Source organism: Anser anser, assembly GCF_964211835.1.
Source record: "Anser anser genome assembly, chromosome: 11".
In the NCBI taxonomy this organism is placed as follows: Eukaryota; Metazoa; Chordata; class Aves; order Anseriformes; family Anatidae; genus Anser; species Anser anser.
This window is the reverse complement of record NC_139732.1, coordinates 7,349,087-7,366,001: the sequence shown is the minus strand read 5'-3', so window position 1 is coordinate 7,366,001 and position 16,915 is coordinate 7,349,087. Positions and strand designations below refer to the sequence as shown.

Genomic DNA, 16,915 nt, shown 5'->3' with positions numbered 1-16,915 from the left:
AGCACTGTACTAACAGCAGTGCTGTGTTCTTCATATTTGGTCCAGATTTATTTATTGTCCTGTGTGTCCCTGACCAGAAGTTAGAAGAATGAATTGGTGACCATGGACCCCAAAACGGGTAAAAAGAAGACCTTAACAATGAGTTAGAGGTAGAGCTAGACGTAGATACCCAGAACAAGAGATAAAGCAATGTACTAAAAGAGAAAAGCTATTCTCTGGCTGGTACTTCCCTCTTTCCTACTGCAGGACATTTTTCATATTCCCTGTTTTCAGTCTGCCTTGAAATATTGACCTTTAATAGGAGAAAAATATATTTCAAGAGGATTTTTTTTTTGAAATTTGAGATGCATAGAAGTCTTCTACTGTCAGAGTCCTTGGTGATGCAGAACTGAGACACAGATTACTAGAGTAAAATCTGCTTCTTACAGAGAGAACAGCTTTCTTTGACTGTATGCTAATCAAATGAAATTTCCTTTCAAGCATTTACTGAGCAAAGACTAGACGCTGCTTCCGTTATTTAAACTTGGATTAGGCTAATTTAGGGTTGCGACATTTGCAAAAATCTGTCAATATCATGAGTTTCTCTCTGTGTCTATTCGTGGGACTGGCAGGGGATGCTTTGGCCTGCATGTTCCATGTCTGTTTTCAAAAATTCCATCTGACCTTCAGTTTCCTGGACATTTTAGTGTGCAGTAATATCCAATGTCTTATCTCTGATAGTTTTGTTTGTTTGTTTTGGGGTGTGGTTTTGTTTGTTTGTTTTTTATTATTATTATTTTTTGGTGCTAATTATCATGTACATTAAAGCATTGTCAGAATGCCTTGAGAGGAAGTGCTGATAGTAAGTAGTAGACCACTGGCAAAAAATGGACTTTCAAAGGGAAAGTACAGCTTGAAAGCAGTATCAAAATGATGTCCTTCTTTTACAATCTGTTGAAAGCCACCACTTCCTCCCATTTTGAAAATGTTGTCAGTGGATTGTTTTTCTCTCTAGTTTTACTCTACTGTAAGCATAGATATGGCGGAGAATCTAGAACAGCTTGGAAAGCTTAAGAGACATTATATTTTGCTGAAAATAAAACACTTCTATTACTTTAGGGTACTCTCTACAGAAAAGAAGATACCTTGGTAAGATACAGCACACTTGCCGACACCGATCACCATCATCAGAAATTACCACAAAAACAGGGCAAATGTAGTAGAGAAGGAATACTTTTGTTTAGATTCTTGGCAACCAATATTTCATTACTGAGCCTCTTAAAATTTACTCTCCCTGGAGAGCTGTAATTATCTAAAAGTTTTCTACTCCTTGCCTTCTTTTCTCCTAAGTTTTTTTTCCCTGTTGTTACACGGAGCTAAAAACCAGACTCACAGATTGAAATCCATGCATTCTGAAGAAATGGGAATCTATCTATGCATGGTCAGGCGTTTATAAACTAACAATAAACATTTTATATGTATTTGGAGATTCAGAAAAGAGAAGGAAAACATCAAGCTGCATCTAGTTATAATCCACATATTAAAGGCTACATTTGATGAACACCGTTTCAGTAGGTTTGTCTGAATATACAGCTGGGCAACATATTTCACATTATTTTAGACTCCTTTTACCAGAACAGTGAAAAAACACACTGAACCATCATTACATCTACAAAAAGAATACAGGACCATTTGGGGAAAAGTACCAGGTGTCCTCTGCTAATGACTGCACTGTAGTGGGAAACAAACTTTTTAAAGTTTATTTTTTCAGCTAATTCAATGTTGAAAATTACTATGTTTCTTAACTATGTTTAAGAAAGAAATAATAAGAAAATGAAAAGAGAAGGAAGTGTTTTAAAAGATGATTCAGTAGCATAAGTCTCTAGTCTATATTGTACTTGCTGATGATATTAGAAAACAGAATGAGATACGAGATTTTTAGCCTTGGATAATTTAAGATCTATTATGGGAACATTCCCACGTGCTCTCAATCAATTACAGGTTTAAGTCATGGCTGTTAAACAGCACAATATGAAATACTCATGTCTTAAGAATTTGCAGAACTTTCCAGCTTCTGTCCATTGCTTAGATGTTTAGCATTCATATGATTTTTATATATTTTTTTGCAACATGTATCAAATTTGAGTACATCAAAGGTTTTGCTGGTACTTTACATTTTTTTTCAAGGACTGTGAGTGTGGGTTTGAAACTGTTGGTTTTCAGGAATAATGAATGCTTTCCCACATTATTTATTTTTGAACCACAAGTACTGCTGCACTTGTTGCTGTTGTATAGTCCTGGAGGTGATCAGCTCACAGCTGAGCAGGCAGTTAAATCTTTGGGTTGGGTGTGTTACACGGTGACAGCACTAATCCAGGAAAAACAGATTTTTGCTTTCTGATTTGTATTTTAAAGCTCGAGTAGAAATGTGATGTGTGCCCAAAACCTGTGCAGATTTTAACTCTCAGTACTGAACAGTGAGGTAAAAATCTGCCAGATTTGCTGGCATGTGGGGAACCCCTCCCCATTTGGGGGTACTGTGACCGAGTGGCTTTTTAACCGGTGCGGCACATCTTTATTTGCAACTTTTACCTACTCAACACAACCTGTAAAGTGTTTTTCTTCTAAAAACTTTCCATGTGATACAGCTCTATATATTATATTACACTTATAAAATCCCACCAAACCCTTATGAATTAAAAGATAATTAGTGGTTCAAAACACATAAGACATTAGGCCAGAAGTGTCAAAAATGTCATGAAAGACCATAAATCATAGTATACTTGCATTGATCCCTTATATAGTTAGTTTTTAAATCATCTCTTTAACACCTTGTAAATGTACAAACAACTATGAACCCAAGGGAAACTTTAATATGTTTTTCATACATATTTTAATTTCATCTCAAAGTACTGGCTGCATAAAAATTAAGTCAGACTCACAAAAACTCATTGATTTCCTCTGGATAAAACCCATCTGTCCAAACTAATTTAGAAGCTTTTTGAAGCCGTAAAGTTAGTCATGCAACACTGAGGTCATTATGGACATCCTGTACTGTAGGAACTCTAGTGTAATTTTAAGAAGGTAATTTTGTTATATTTACTGTATTTAAATACAGTGCTACTTTTAAGGAACAAAAGCCTTACTGTGTAACTGTATTGAAAGTAAACCAGAAGCTGTGAAAAGTGAGATCTGTTCTTTTCCTTGTGATTAATGCACCTTTCTGCCAAAATTGAAACTTCTTAACTGAGCTCATTTAATACAAAGTAAACGAATTCTGCTCTTTGGATTTGATCCGCTGGCTAAGCTCTATAGATAAGGGTCTAACAGTGAATAGCTTTCATTCTAAACAAAGGATGTTTTGATAGAAAGGTCAGAGCTAAGGTCTTTTATATTGTGATAACAGGAAAGGGAAATGACATATTAATGGCAATTCATGCCATGGTGGTCTGCTGAACATGGTGGATCCAAAAGAAAAAAAAGTCTGCAGTGGTATTTTTTTAAGGACATCAGTTTTTAATCGGTCTTATTTTGAATGACAATTTCTTTCATTGCAGTTGGCAAGACAGAGATGCCAAAATGTACAACACTGCTACCGCAGGGAAGACTGAAAAAAAATTGTGTGTATTGATCTGGATTCTGCCCTCGAACATTTTGCTGCCAGACAGAATATTAAACAGGCTTAGCCCCCGTGAGTCACACTTGTAACAAATGGTGATCTGTGGCTAATTTTTATAACGCGATAGACCTTAATTACATGCTGAATCACTTGAATAGGACAAATACATTTAAATGAAGAGGTTCTCACTGCAGTTCTGGACACATGCAACATGTTGTGTGCTTTTTGTGCAGTGCTTGTGAAGCTGGGAACAGAATTTGTCATAATGGAAGCTTCATAGATCTACAATAAAAAATAGAGTGAGTTTTAGAACATTAAAAATAAATAGATATTGTGCAGTTGCAGGACTAATTCTACCACAGAAATCTTTATTCTTTATTATCTCATACAAAATGATGTGATCAGGCTAGGCAGTCACTGCAGTGAAGATACTTGAAATGCTTATTCCACTCCCCTTCCCACCCACCCTTAGGGCAGGCTGCTTTATCTAGAGCCAGCTGATGTTATCTATAATGCCAGCAACTTCTTACATATCCACATTGAATCAAACAATTTCATGACATGGTATGATAGTGTACATTCCCATGTTACCTATGAAGGCTGGACTGAACAGCATTTCTTTTATGTTTGGTAGAGTATCAACACAGAAAACAGCAGTATCAAGTATTCAAGGAGCAGTGTAGGATGACAGCAGAATAGTACATTTTTCCTGTTGGTGTCTCACATCTCCAAAGAGAAGACTTCCCCTTGCCTTCTTCCTTTGCTTCCCCCTTGAGATGCATTCCCTGGTAGTCAGTCAGTTTGCATGTCAGGCAGCAACTGCCGAATTGGCAACATTAGCGAAAGATGCTATCCCTTGCTACTACATCCAAGCTCTGTAAGCTGCACTCTCCACTTCTAAACTAGCACGGCACAAATAATGCCATTATACTTGCATGTAAGGCCTGTCAAGCACTCTGATGACACCAGATAACTCTGAAAAGCATCACATAGAAAAGATACCAGAAAGCAAACAACCCCCGCCTCGCTCACATCTGCTATTTTAACAACCTCCCACCCCCAGACAGAAGATTAGAACCAATCTCATCACTTGCAAAGTGGGTTGTTGCATGCCATCTCTGGAAAATCTTTGAGATTTCATGAGACAACCTTAGAAATGCTTTGTCATGACCTCTGGGAACAGTTTTGGGAAAGAGCTCTTTTTAAATAATAATAATAATAATTAATAATAATAAATCAGCTGGACACAACTGGTTTAATCTCCAGTTAAAGGAAATGCAGGAACTCTAAAAATTTTTCTTACTCAGGAGACAATCTATGCACCTCTAAGCCATGTACTGTGACCATAGTTACATACCTGAGGTACACACAAGGTTGTTACATGCCATTAGGGAAACAGCGGCAGAAATTCAAATAATTAAATCCTACTTTCAGTACTTAGAATATCCCTTTGTCAAGTGTCTGTTCCCTTGGCTTACTGCTGTACCATTCCTGCAGGGAGTGAAAATATGGGACCTAGAACCAGTAAGCCTTTTCTGAATCTTGATGGATTCTCAGCTCAAACTTTAGTCATGAGGGACCAGATGTCTCCACATCTCCTGGCTTCCCAGTTAATAATTCTCAGAGATCTCAAATAGCTGCTGCTACTGCCTGCTCACACAACCCTCCAGCTATTCCTCTTGTTAAAGAAAATCACTTAAAATGATATTCCTTAGTATCATTCCCTACTATAATTCCTGCTCTTTTCCCATAAAATCTGTTGTCTCCTTCAGTCTTTGTTAATATATCCTGCAATGTTGTGAAAAAACTTATTTCAAATGGTTCTTACTTGATTAGCCAAATACTATTATTTTACGGAAGTGTGATTGTAACATAGATGTTTGTCTTTTTATTCAATGACACTAAATGCATTTTGCTAGCATTTTGATTTAGAGAAAGCTTTTAAATATGAAAAATCTAAATACTAGTGAAGTATATGCTAAGTGAATAAGCATGATATCACTTTGAAATATATCTATATTTTTAATTATAAAATAATAAACAGCTCTTTATGAGACAGTTAAATTTTGTCAGATTTTAATGTAGTCATGGAATGAAAACAGTTTCCCATTTTGCAGTCCAAGATACCAAGCTGTAGTAATTTCTTTCAAAATCAGAATTCTTCCTTTTAATAGGCAGCTATTTAAGTGCCATAGGAACAAGGCAGTAGTGTTTTCTAAAATGTTTTAGGAATCCTCTGGATTTTTTTCAGCTCTCATTACAGATATGTAACTTAGCTCCTGAATTTGACCAGTCATGCTACAAAAAAATAAACCTGATATGCAGTTTTTTACCACTGCCAGCTAAGTTCATGGAAGTAAGTGAAACTGCATTTATTTACTCCATAAAAACATTAAGAGAACCATATACGCAGGAAACATGATTTGAGACATTACTTGATTGTGAAATAACTCCTTAAAAAACTGCCACAATTGCAAACGATTGTGCGGCTATCGTTGACATGAAAGATGAGATTGTTGTGAAAGTCAGTGCATATGTGCACGCAGCACTTTTACATCTGCATTCAAGAAGAAGGCATAGCCACCTTTTGAAACCACACTGCTCTTGACTGAGCTACTAATTGTACAAGACTGATTTGGATCAATATGCTTAAATGATGGACAATTTGTTCTCCCAGGGTCCCCAGTTCACTCCGTAAACTGGGAAGAGAACAAGCAGAGCCCAAGGGATATGTAAATAATATTCTGCTACATAAAAGGGTGAACTTCATTCTCAGAGCTGACCCTGTCACTGAGGGAGAGTATTGCAATCTTCACTCATCAAATCACTACATAAGCATGAACTAAGCAGGATTTTCTTTAGCAGGCTTTTCCTCTAGCAAGGATACCAGTCTTAATCTTTGTCATTTAGCAAAAATAAATCCTGGAAATTAAAAAAAATAAATAAAAATCCAGCAGTAAAATTAATAATGAATTAGTAATGTGCTTTCAGCAAATCTGTCAATAAATGGCAATATTTTTACTGAATAACGAAAAAAAGGTGAGTTCGTATACCCCATCTTATTTTTCCCGATATCACAGTTTTTATAGCACTCTCTTTGAGGGGATGGTTCATCATAAAACAGGGGAACACATTCAAACAATAGAGTTGTTCCTTATATTCTCCAAAAAGAGTATTCTTATGCAGGTTCCACTTAAAAAATGCATCTGTCACATCGTATGAAACATTTTACATCTGTCACATCGTATGAAACATTTTACATGACCTCCGTTGTCTTATCTCATAGTCCTAATGTTTCCTAAGACATAACTGTGATATAAGAAGGTACTACTGTCTCTGCGATAGTGAGAGGGAATTAAAGTACAAAGTGGCTATGTGAATTGGCAAAATCACAAAAGAGGCCTATGGGGGAGCAGGAAATTGAATACCAGCCTTGTAGCTTAACCAGTGTGTCAGCCTTCTCTTTGAAAAGAATAAATGGTCCTGGAACTACTGAATGGTTATTGAAATCAATATGCAAAGAATAAAATAAATGTTTACTGATAGTTTTTGCAATATTTTTTCCCTAAACTAATGTTTATATACTAAACTGATATACTTTCAAATGACATAAATAAGTAGATAATCAAGCAGAAAAAGCAAAAGTTTTTAGAACTATAGTAATCTGAAAAGATCCATGTAAGTCATAGTGATCTCACATATTGCATTTATAAATCTATGTAATTCAGATGTGTGTATATATTAGTATATATATATTCTATTCCATTAGAGTTGTCATTCCTCCCTTCCTCCCTTGTGAATTTTTTTAAAGCTATTTTCTGTCAAAGCAAGATATGTCAGATAAAACAGGCTTCAGATTTTTGTATGTCTTAATGACAAAACAAGCCTTGTTGTTTCATGGTACTTAATACTTCATCCATATCTTACATAACCGTATTTATTAGTCTTCATCACCTAATTAATTTCTATTTTTGATTGATAGGATTATAGCAATTAAAAAGTACCAAGGGTTTTTAGAAGCAGATTCAGTATCAAATATCTTCCCAGTTATAAATTACAAATGTACACACTTCCAAATATAGCTTGTTCTTCAGGATCTTAATTTAACAACTTTATTTTAGTACATCATGGTTCTGAAATGCCAAGACTGAAACAAAAATCAAGAGGCCAGAACACGACATATTTCTGTATGACATTCAATGCTAATTATTAGCTACATCCAGGAGGTCTAGAGCTGTTATAATACTGAAGTCATTAGCCTGACTGTTTATAACCTATTATTTAACTACAGCATAGCATTAAAGAGTCAGCTAGCTACATTTGCTACTCAGGGAGAGACATTTATCACCAAACAGAAATTCTATACACTGTGGTTTTCTTGACATTTTGCTCAGCTGTTCCCTATACATTTGGAAAACATGATTACTAAAATGCCTGTTAAATTCAATATAAAGTTGAATGAATTAGAGAAATATGCTTTACGAAGAATTGTACTTAACAGAGATGAGCCTATGTCCTAACATTAATATTCATGCTCAGAATGAAAGAGAATTTAGCAATAGATGGCTTCCTACTAAGTGAAATGGCTTAAAACAAAACAAAAGAAAAAAAAAACTTTTCCTTACTGTGGTTAGAACTAGTTACAATGTAACTTTATGGATAAAATCTGAAATACTGATAGATAAAATTTGGTCTTCTGTGCAATAAAAACATACTGAAACTTCATTGGAATTTCATCTTCCTCTCTGTCTTTGGGCCATTTCTCATCCAGTTAATTTCAGACAATGATAGCCCTATAGTGATTTTCAATTGACATTTTAAGAACTTTTTTTCCATTGCAATGCCACACCATTCAATCCATACATTATTATGCTTCTGAGAATTTGTTTACTTAAATCTTACTGTTTAAATGCTCTTCAAAATAATTTCCATCTTTCTGAATTAATTTGTTCTATTCGGACAGCTTTCAGACATGAATTTATCCGAAAAGTTTATAATATGTCATAATTTAGTGTTGGAAATTGAGGATGAAATTCCTACTGGGGCAGAACCTTTTGAGTGTTGCAAAATACCGGTAACTTTTGTAGCCACGTTCATTTGACATCAAGAAAAAGGAAGAAAGATTGCAAGTTGGAATAATTAGTATTGGAAACTAATCTTCACATTGAACTCTAATGGAAATGAATGGGTGAGCATTGAGAGAGACTTTTAATCATCACTTTTATAAATAGGGAGCTTTTTATCAATGCCTCTTAAACTCTTTATTATTTTTTTCTTTACAGACATTTTTTTTAAGCCTTCCAAGTGGTTCTTCTAACTAGAGCATTAGACAGTTTACGCACACAGACAAAATCTAAAATCTTTGAAGAAATAACTAGAAAGAAAAAGATGATACCTAGTACAATGCATTAAACTCACTGTAACCTTCAGAAAAAAAAAATATATATATATGCAGTGGACATCACCCGAGTCCAGTTATCATGAATAAGCTAGTACTCCCTGGAGTTAAACTCATGACTCTTTAAAGAACTTTAGCAAACTGCTGTAATAAACATACATCTTCTCTGAATTAGGTCTATAATCAAAATTTTGTGAACCTTAGAGCTCCGTAAAAAGTTCACTTCAATGAAGACTCACTTTGATAGAAGGTAAGAAGAATATGATAAACCCTTGATAATTTAATTACTTTGAGAACATACCAATTTGGATGACTTAAAAGTTCATATTGCTGCACCTTGGTGGTAGCTATACAACCAGGTATTAATGAGATATTCCATTAAATTATATTTTATCTTAAAACGTTAACACATCATACCAGAAACTTGACAGCTTAACTGTTAATATATAGATCTACACAGAGTGAGAATTTAACACTAAAGATTTAACACCTTTAACACACACAAAAAAGGAAGCATCAGAGCTTTTAGAAATGTATGTAAATTTTATGCTAGTCATTCTCATTGTAAGGTACACAATCTTTAATGTACAAAAATTTCAATTTACAGGAAAACTTAGGTCCTTCTGTTAGCAGGACCATTGTTAGGGCAGTGGTTACTTTTTTTTTCCTTCTGTGCCATTTATCTCATTGTAATAAAACAGTCCTTCCTCCCCTACAGATCAACATTGATATCATATCAGTGGTAATAGAAGCAACTTCTGAAGCATATGGAAGATCAGTATAATCGAAAATCAATGATCTAAACTGAGGCTGGTTGTTCTATAATGTGGTTTATGTAATTTGATAATGCCAATCCTAATGGAGTTAAATATAATCCATTGAAATTTCAGGATGCAAGGGTCAATAGGGAGTGCAATGCCTCACTTCCCAGCAATTACCACTTATTACTGGGGCAGTGCTTTTGCTTTGCTGTTCTGCTTGCCTCGATAAATAATATTTGGAGACCCTGCAGCTGCAGTCAATAGAGTACAGTTTTATTGTCACAGCTTCATAGTCAGATCAATACCAACTCTTCTGAGACACAGGAGAGAACTACCACACACCAGTCTAATGAAACTATGTGTTTTTATGATTCTGAAATTATACATTTTATTCATTGCTCATGCTTAATGTCACTGTTGCTTTTAATAGGGCCCCTTTCACTAAACTTTTATGTGCCCTTCACATGACATTTATGTGTACAAAGAAAGGGAATTTGTGTTCTGAAAAGGAGTTATAGTGAACCAAAATTGCAAACATTTCCTGATTTTTTTCTTGATGTTGGCTTCAGTTACAAGATTTCCTAACATTACTCTTGCAGAGTTTGAGAATAAACTAGAAAACAAGCAAAGTGCCTAAGTGGAACTCATGCTGCAGTTTAAAATCCATTAAAGGACACTGTAAGCTTCATTATGTTAGGAGTGTGACTCATGGCCTCAAAACAAAAACTGATTTAAAACTATGGATTTTAAAATATGTCCAAAATGATACCTGATTTTTTATGAAATTTTATATGTAACAGCTAGCTCTGAAAACACTGGCTTCAGAAGCTGGCTATGCAACTCTAGAAGAAGCTTAAATGATTTAGAGGAAGTTCCATCAAAAGGAGCTGGGTTCAATTCAGGAAACGCATTTAAGATGTAAATTAAATTCTCTTAGTGACGTGAGTAAGTGTCAGGGAATGTGAGCTAGTGGAGAGGGTTGTGACTTAAATCCAGAAGGCATTGCTCATGAACTCACATGGGAGTATGTGAATATTTCTCTGCTTTTTACATGGGACACAGATTATCCTACTATGCTTTCTAAATAGACGTTAAGAAATTATTATAGACAAGACTTATAATGATCAAAGAGGTTCTGGAGGTATCACAAGAAAATTACAGTCCTTCTAGGTTAATGACAAATAACATACAGAAATATTCAATACAAAAGAAAAGGTGTGGAAAATATCTTTACATTGCAGCTCTTTTCACTAGCATTTGCTTTTAAATTCATGACCATTATGCCACATTTTCCAGGAAGTACAGTATATCATGGAAGCAATTTTCTTTACAATTATTTTTTCAACTATTACTTGCATTTTTTGCACCTCATGCCAGTGATGATTTGTCACAGGATTACAGAAATAAGGTGATCAGTCATTTCCATAGGGTTAACATAGACGTGCTTTTAATGAATACTTTGGGAACACTGAAAGCTCAATTTTTGCTGATGGTAAAAAATCCCACAAGATGCATAGACACTGAAAGTCTGTTCAATGATTTAAAGTCAGGTAAAAAAGGTGAGGATGGATTTCAACATCTTTTTAAAACAGAGACCCTCTTTCCAACACCTTCAGGAGGTAGTTTTCCTTTGCAGTAGCGTAAATATTTATAACACTCACTGCCACCTGCACAATCTTCCCCATAAACTGATATGCTCTCATAACTACTGGTAATGAAACGTGTTTTACACTACAAGTCTTTGGCAATGTGTCTATGCAGTGCAGACATTATCAAAACAAGAGCACTAGCAAGCTTAGTACTGCGGCACAGCTATTGGCTATTTTAAGGTGTTTTCTTTCCCAGACAGACATCTCACATGCAAATATGTATGCATACAAAACTACAGGAAGCAGTATTGTCTAGAAGATAGGGCAGAGTCTTGGGATTCATAAGACTGAGTTCTATTCCCAACTTTTCTTCTGATTTGCCAGCAATTTTTTTAGTACTTATTTTATCTTTTTGTAATTCAAGTTATTACTTGTGAAATGGAATACTGATAGCTCATTCTTTTAAATGCTTTTAAATGAATTAATGAAAAACGGCATGTATGAAACAAACACCGAATAATGTATTTATATTTGTATGTATCTAGGATTTTAAATAACCAGTTTGGAGTAGACAATATGTGGAGTTACCTCAGTGTAGAATAACCATGGTCATTTGCTTAAGGACACCCAGAATATCATAGATATTGAAGAAAAATTACTTAACTCATTCAGCTACTATTTGAGGCAGCTAATTATTTTAAGGCATCTGGAATAAATATGAATTTGAAGAACAATATCAAAGCAGAAAACTAGTTTATTAGATTTCTTAATTTCATACTTTTTTTCTAGAAGTTACCATTTTTTAAAGTTGTGGCTAAGATCCAAAATTATCTTTACAAAATACAAGTGGCCTTTGTTGGTTTATTAGTCATCATCCAGCTTTATATAGTTTCAGCATTTTTGTAATACAATAAGTAAGATAAAATTCCAGGTTTGCAATAAATTTTTGGCAGAACAGATATTTACCTTTATATTAAAAAAAAAAAAAAGCAGCAAGTAGTTATGTACAATGAGAAAAGTATCTGGATAAAGAACTTGCAATAATAAAATTTGATCAAGAGCTCACTGAAGACAATAGAATTCTATTCCACTGATTACAATGGCTATTGGATAGGATTGCAAACGGTAAAATTAAGGCATCCATCCAATGAAGCACTTAAACACAAGAGTAGACTTGCTTAAATCTCATTGAAAACACCTTTTTTGATTCCAGCTGGATTATTTGCAGGGTGAGAAATGACTCAGTATAAGGAGGGGTAACAGTATATGGCCTCTGGAGCCATATACCTAGAGCAGATCTTTGTGTCATGGAATGCAGAGTCTGATGTATCCACATCTTTAAATAGTCATAGAGGCTACTTTAGCCTATCTGAAATATGGTTGATGAAACGTTGCCAATCTGAAGAATGGGGTAAGTCTCATAGCATGCCATCCCTGCTGTCACAGAAGGAGCCTGATCATTATGCTACTCCATGTACAAGACGTAGCTGTTCCAGGCCTTCCACTAGGATATTAGCTTTTGCTGCTGAGTTTGCTGGATCATTTGGACAGATGAAAATGTGTGTGTTTTATAATGAAAGACAACAGAAAAAATTAAAGAAGGAACTTTTCCCATGAACAGAGTTTTTGACCAGCTTTGTACTTTATTTCTTCTCTGAGAATATGATAGGGGAGTTTTGTGTGATAGAACAAGTTGTGTTTTAGCAAAACTGCACATGACAGCAGGAGGGAGGCTATTATTTAGACCATCATTAGTAAAGATGAACAAGAAGACACAGTATATTCCTACATAAAAATAATGCATACTGTAAAAATTGAGGCCAAGATTAGGATATTGCTTTAAATATAAAATACCCCAAGTTTCAAAGTATATACCAGTGTAAATCCACTCCTTGGTTATCAACAGAAGTACATGCAATATGTATAGATAGTAGAGTCGTGTAGTATTTTCTCTTTAAACTGCCATATATATGCATTGATTATTCAGTGAAAGCAGGACAGCTAGAAAAGCTGTGCTCTGCCAATCCTTTTATCCCTGACATGTAAAACTTCAAGGCAGAAGAAACATGAAAAGAACAGACTTATACGTTAATTGTTGAGAAAAATAGAATACAATGGCAAAAAAGATACATTTTAGTGGTTTTTAATGAATCACAGAGCAAATGAAATTACTTTTGCATATGGAAACATTCTGTTGTACCAATATTTATCCAAACACAGATATTTTTAGGTGGAGAAATACTCATGTATTTTACAATGAAATGTTATTGAAAATGACTATACCTTGGGAAATGAATGGGATCTTATATTGTCACTGAACATATTGAAAAGGACTAAAGACCATAAGTTAACTCCTTATGGTTCTCATTTGAAATGTGTCAAAGCATCACTAGAACTAGATAATTCATTACAATCCAGTGCAGTTAAGCACCTCATAAAGTTAATATTCAACACTTGTATTTACAGCACTTTCACTTAAGTAGGTTTTTAGGCATGTTGTTTTAACCAAACTAGTGTTGACACAATTATTTCATTTTGCCTTGTGTCAGTATCAGATAATCATATTTTTCTTTATTGAATGCTTTCCCAAAGTCAGCACAATTACTCTTGTTATAGCACAATAGAACAACAACTGAAACACACCATTCCCACTAGGGAGGACGTGGCATAAATGAAAGAACCAGAACTTTCAGTACTCTTTCTTAGTCTTCCAAGAAATGTCTCCCTTCCACTTTATAAAAAGTCATAGTACGGGACTGGGGCAGAATTCCTTTTTTCATCAAAGTTATACAAATTCTCTTTTAATGTATAAGGGATCTACAGATTTTTCCATGCTTTTCATAAGAAATAGCAGAAAACAGGCTGCAGTTTTCATCTTCCTTACCCATGCACTTCCTTACCCATTCGCTGAAGAGGAGAAAATGCAGTTATACCACTACTTGTGTAAATTATTTGCTATTGTCTTACCTTTGTCTCCGCAAGTGAAATTATTTTGACAATGAAGTGATATCTGAGTTGCCTGGTCATGTTTCTTAGCTATTCCACAGATTCCTACTGAAGTCCACTTAATTGTTTTGCCTTTAAAATTAGAAAATAAATAAATAAACATCCTTGTTAAAACAAGCAATAGTTCTGACCTTGATATCTTTATAATGTAAACACACCAGAAAAAATTGTATCTTTTGATTTTTATAAAACTCACACAAGCTTAGTTTGGATGCAACAGTAGAAATAGTAAAGTGTTAGTGTTATTGCAGTAAACATGGTGACAGTAAAAATACATGGCAAAGTTTGTAGTAAGAAGGAATTTCTTTTAATACAATACTCACATTTTTTAAAACTACCCTGTTGTTTTCAACTGCATCAGTTGGTCTTTTCTAAGAAAAGATATTGCCACTCCTTAAAAATCCTATTGTGAAAAATTAATAATAATAGTGACAAAGTATATTTAAAATGCTTCTATCTAGGATTGTGTAAAATTATGATATCAAGGAAGAAATAGAATGAAAATAGCATTCATAGTCCATTGCAATTATTGCTCAAAACCACAATTACATATGATTTGTGTGTGTGCTGTTATACTAGTTCTGGAATTAATTCACGCATTGGTTGTTTTATGTATACTTTCTGATTCTGTTCAGTGTCACAAAATATATTGAAAACTCTTAACACCTTTTAAAACTCGATTCACTTCTGATGCAATAACAGAGATTGGTCCAATAAAGTAGAACGAAAATCCATTTGTGAACCTTTTCGCTGAAGTATATTAAAAAAAATCTCCGGTTATTTGAGCTTACCTTATAAAATGTTTACATGCCATTAAATAGTACTAACATCTCCTGTGTAAATTAAATGGGCTGTGATGTTCCCCGTGTCCTAAAGAGCAGTAGTACTTGTGCCTATAAAAATACCTTCATGTAATAAATCAAATGCTCTGCTCCTAAAACTGGAATTATAAAAATAAAAGGACACAATCCCTGCCTAATTAGCTTGTCTGTGCATGCACTGCAAACAAAAGTATGTTTTAACTTCAGCAGTATCTACATTTCAGCATATTTTAAGAACTAGTACCTGGTGTGGGAGGAAGAGTTTACTTTTCTGGATAATTTTGAATTATTTCTTTTCTTTTTTTTTTTTTTCTTTTTAAATGCATGTGGTAGTTTGTTAAAGATTTTCCCATCTATATAAAAGATAATGGGTAGAACTGTTTGATGGTATAAAAGTCTGACACACAACAGTCCAAATTCAGAGGGAAGACAGGCAGTGAAGTAAGTTGATCCTTTTCATGCTCACTTAAAATATTTGCTTTCATCCATTTGCTGATATGTAAGCAGAAGGCAGCCTAACCTGGCATGAGGGCAGGTAGAGATGTAAAGTTGAACTAGAAAGCTTTTTTCTCAGGTTTCATGTTTCTGCATGCTGTTGGTTTCTTTCCTTGTTACATTCCTCTCCACTGAACCTTTTGCAAATAATGTTTGCCAACATGAGAATTTGCCAAATTTCCCTGCTTCCATTTACTTTTACTTTTGGAAATATTTTTGGCTTCAGTTGTATAGGCAAGTAGTATCTTTAGATAAGCCTATTCTACAAGGAATAACATGTGTGTTGTAGTGGCTGAGAGGAGCTCCTCTGAGACATTTTATCTGCTAGAGTCACTATCTGTCTATTGCAGAACTGAGTGCTACTGAAATTTAGCCGAAAGAGTTACTCCAGCAAGGCAAAGTTTTTTTATCATGCATATTTTTTACATTATAATTTGATTTGAAATTAATCAAATCAATATACAGTAGTTACTATAAATAAATGACACTCATTCTTGCATTATTCTTACCTAGACTGATCCTTAAATGAGTATTTATTGACTATTTCTCCACAAGTTGTATTATCTGAGGTTAAACCGTTCCCATCTGTGCTAACAGTTGGTATAACAAATTGCTGTGGAGGCCGCAGAAGTGCTCTCCCATTTCCTTGAAGATGAGTGCACAAGACAAGTGCTTAGTTACAAAGCTGGTTTATATTCAAATGCAAGAAAAATAAATGCGTTAAAGATACAAAAAGATTGAAAACAAATCTCCCCTCTGCCCTCTAAGACTGCAGAATGGTTCCTTTTCTCTATCCTGTTTTCAAGTCCAACAACTCCAGTGCTATCAGGGTTTATAACAATCTCTGAGGAGTTCTCTCCAGATCCCTAGAACCTCATCTTCTTTCCGCCATCCACCCCCTCAGCTTGCCTGGGAGCATGGTCCCTCTTGGCTTCCTGCCCACACCCCTGCTGCCCAGCCACCCCAGGACCCTCATGCCTCACCCACACCAGCCAGCACCACTGAGGTGCCCAGAGCCCAGCACACTGCCTGGGCACCGCCCCAAGCTGCTCTCACCTTTCCACAGAATTCACAGGCCTTAAGTGTTTACTTTCTTGTTTCCACAGGACTTGCAACAAATTACAGTAAAACAGAGGCAGGATGAACACTTCTGCCACCATGCTTGGCAAAGGTGATGATGAACGACATTTTTGTGTGCTGTTTTACTGACAATGCTAGTGAGGCTGTTTTGTGGTCAAACACCACCA

The 16,915-nt window shown here is 35.0% G+C and overlaps 1 long non-coding RNA gene across 3 annotated transcripts; it reads right to left on the bottom strand.

Annotated features, from left to right (window-relative positions):
- Positions 1-3,266: 3,266 nt before the first annotated feature.
- On the bottom strand, positions 3,267-16,852 carry LOC310879886. Of its 3 annotated transcripts, XR_014571215.1 has the most exons (5): positions 16,725-16,852; positions 16,178-16,313; positions 14,676-14,755; positions 14,314-14,424; positions 3,267-3,880 (listed from the first exon to the last, which is right to left on the bottom strand). It is a non-coding gene; the product is annotated as an uncharacterized lncRNA (long non-coding RNA). The 3 variants fall into 3 exon arrangements; XR_014571214.1 differs by lacking the exon at positions 14,676-14,755 and having other exon boundaries at positions 16,178-16,353; XR_014571216.1 differs by lacking the exon at positions 14,676-14,755.
- Positions 16,853-16,915: the final 63 nt, after the last annotated feature.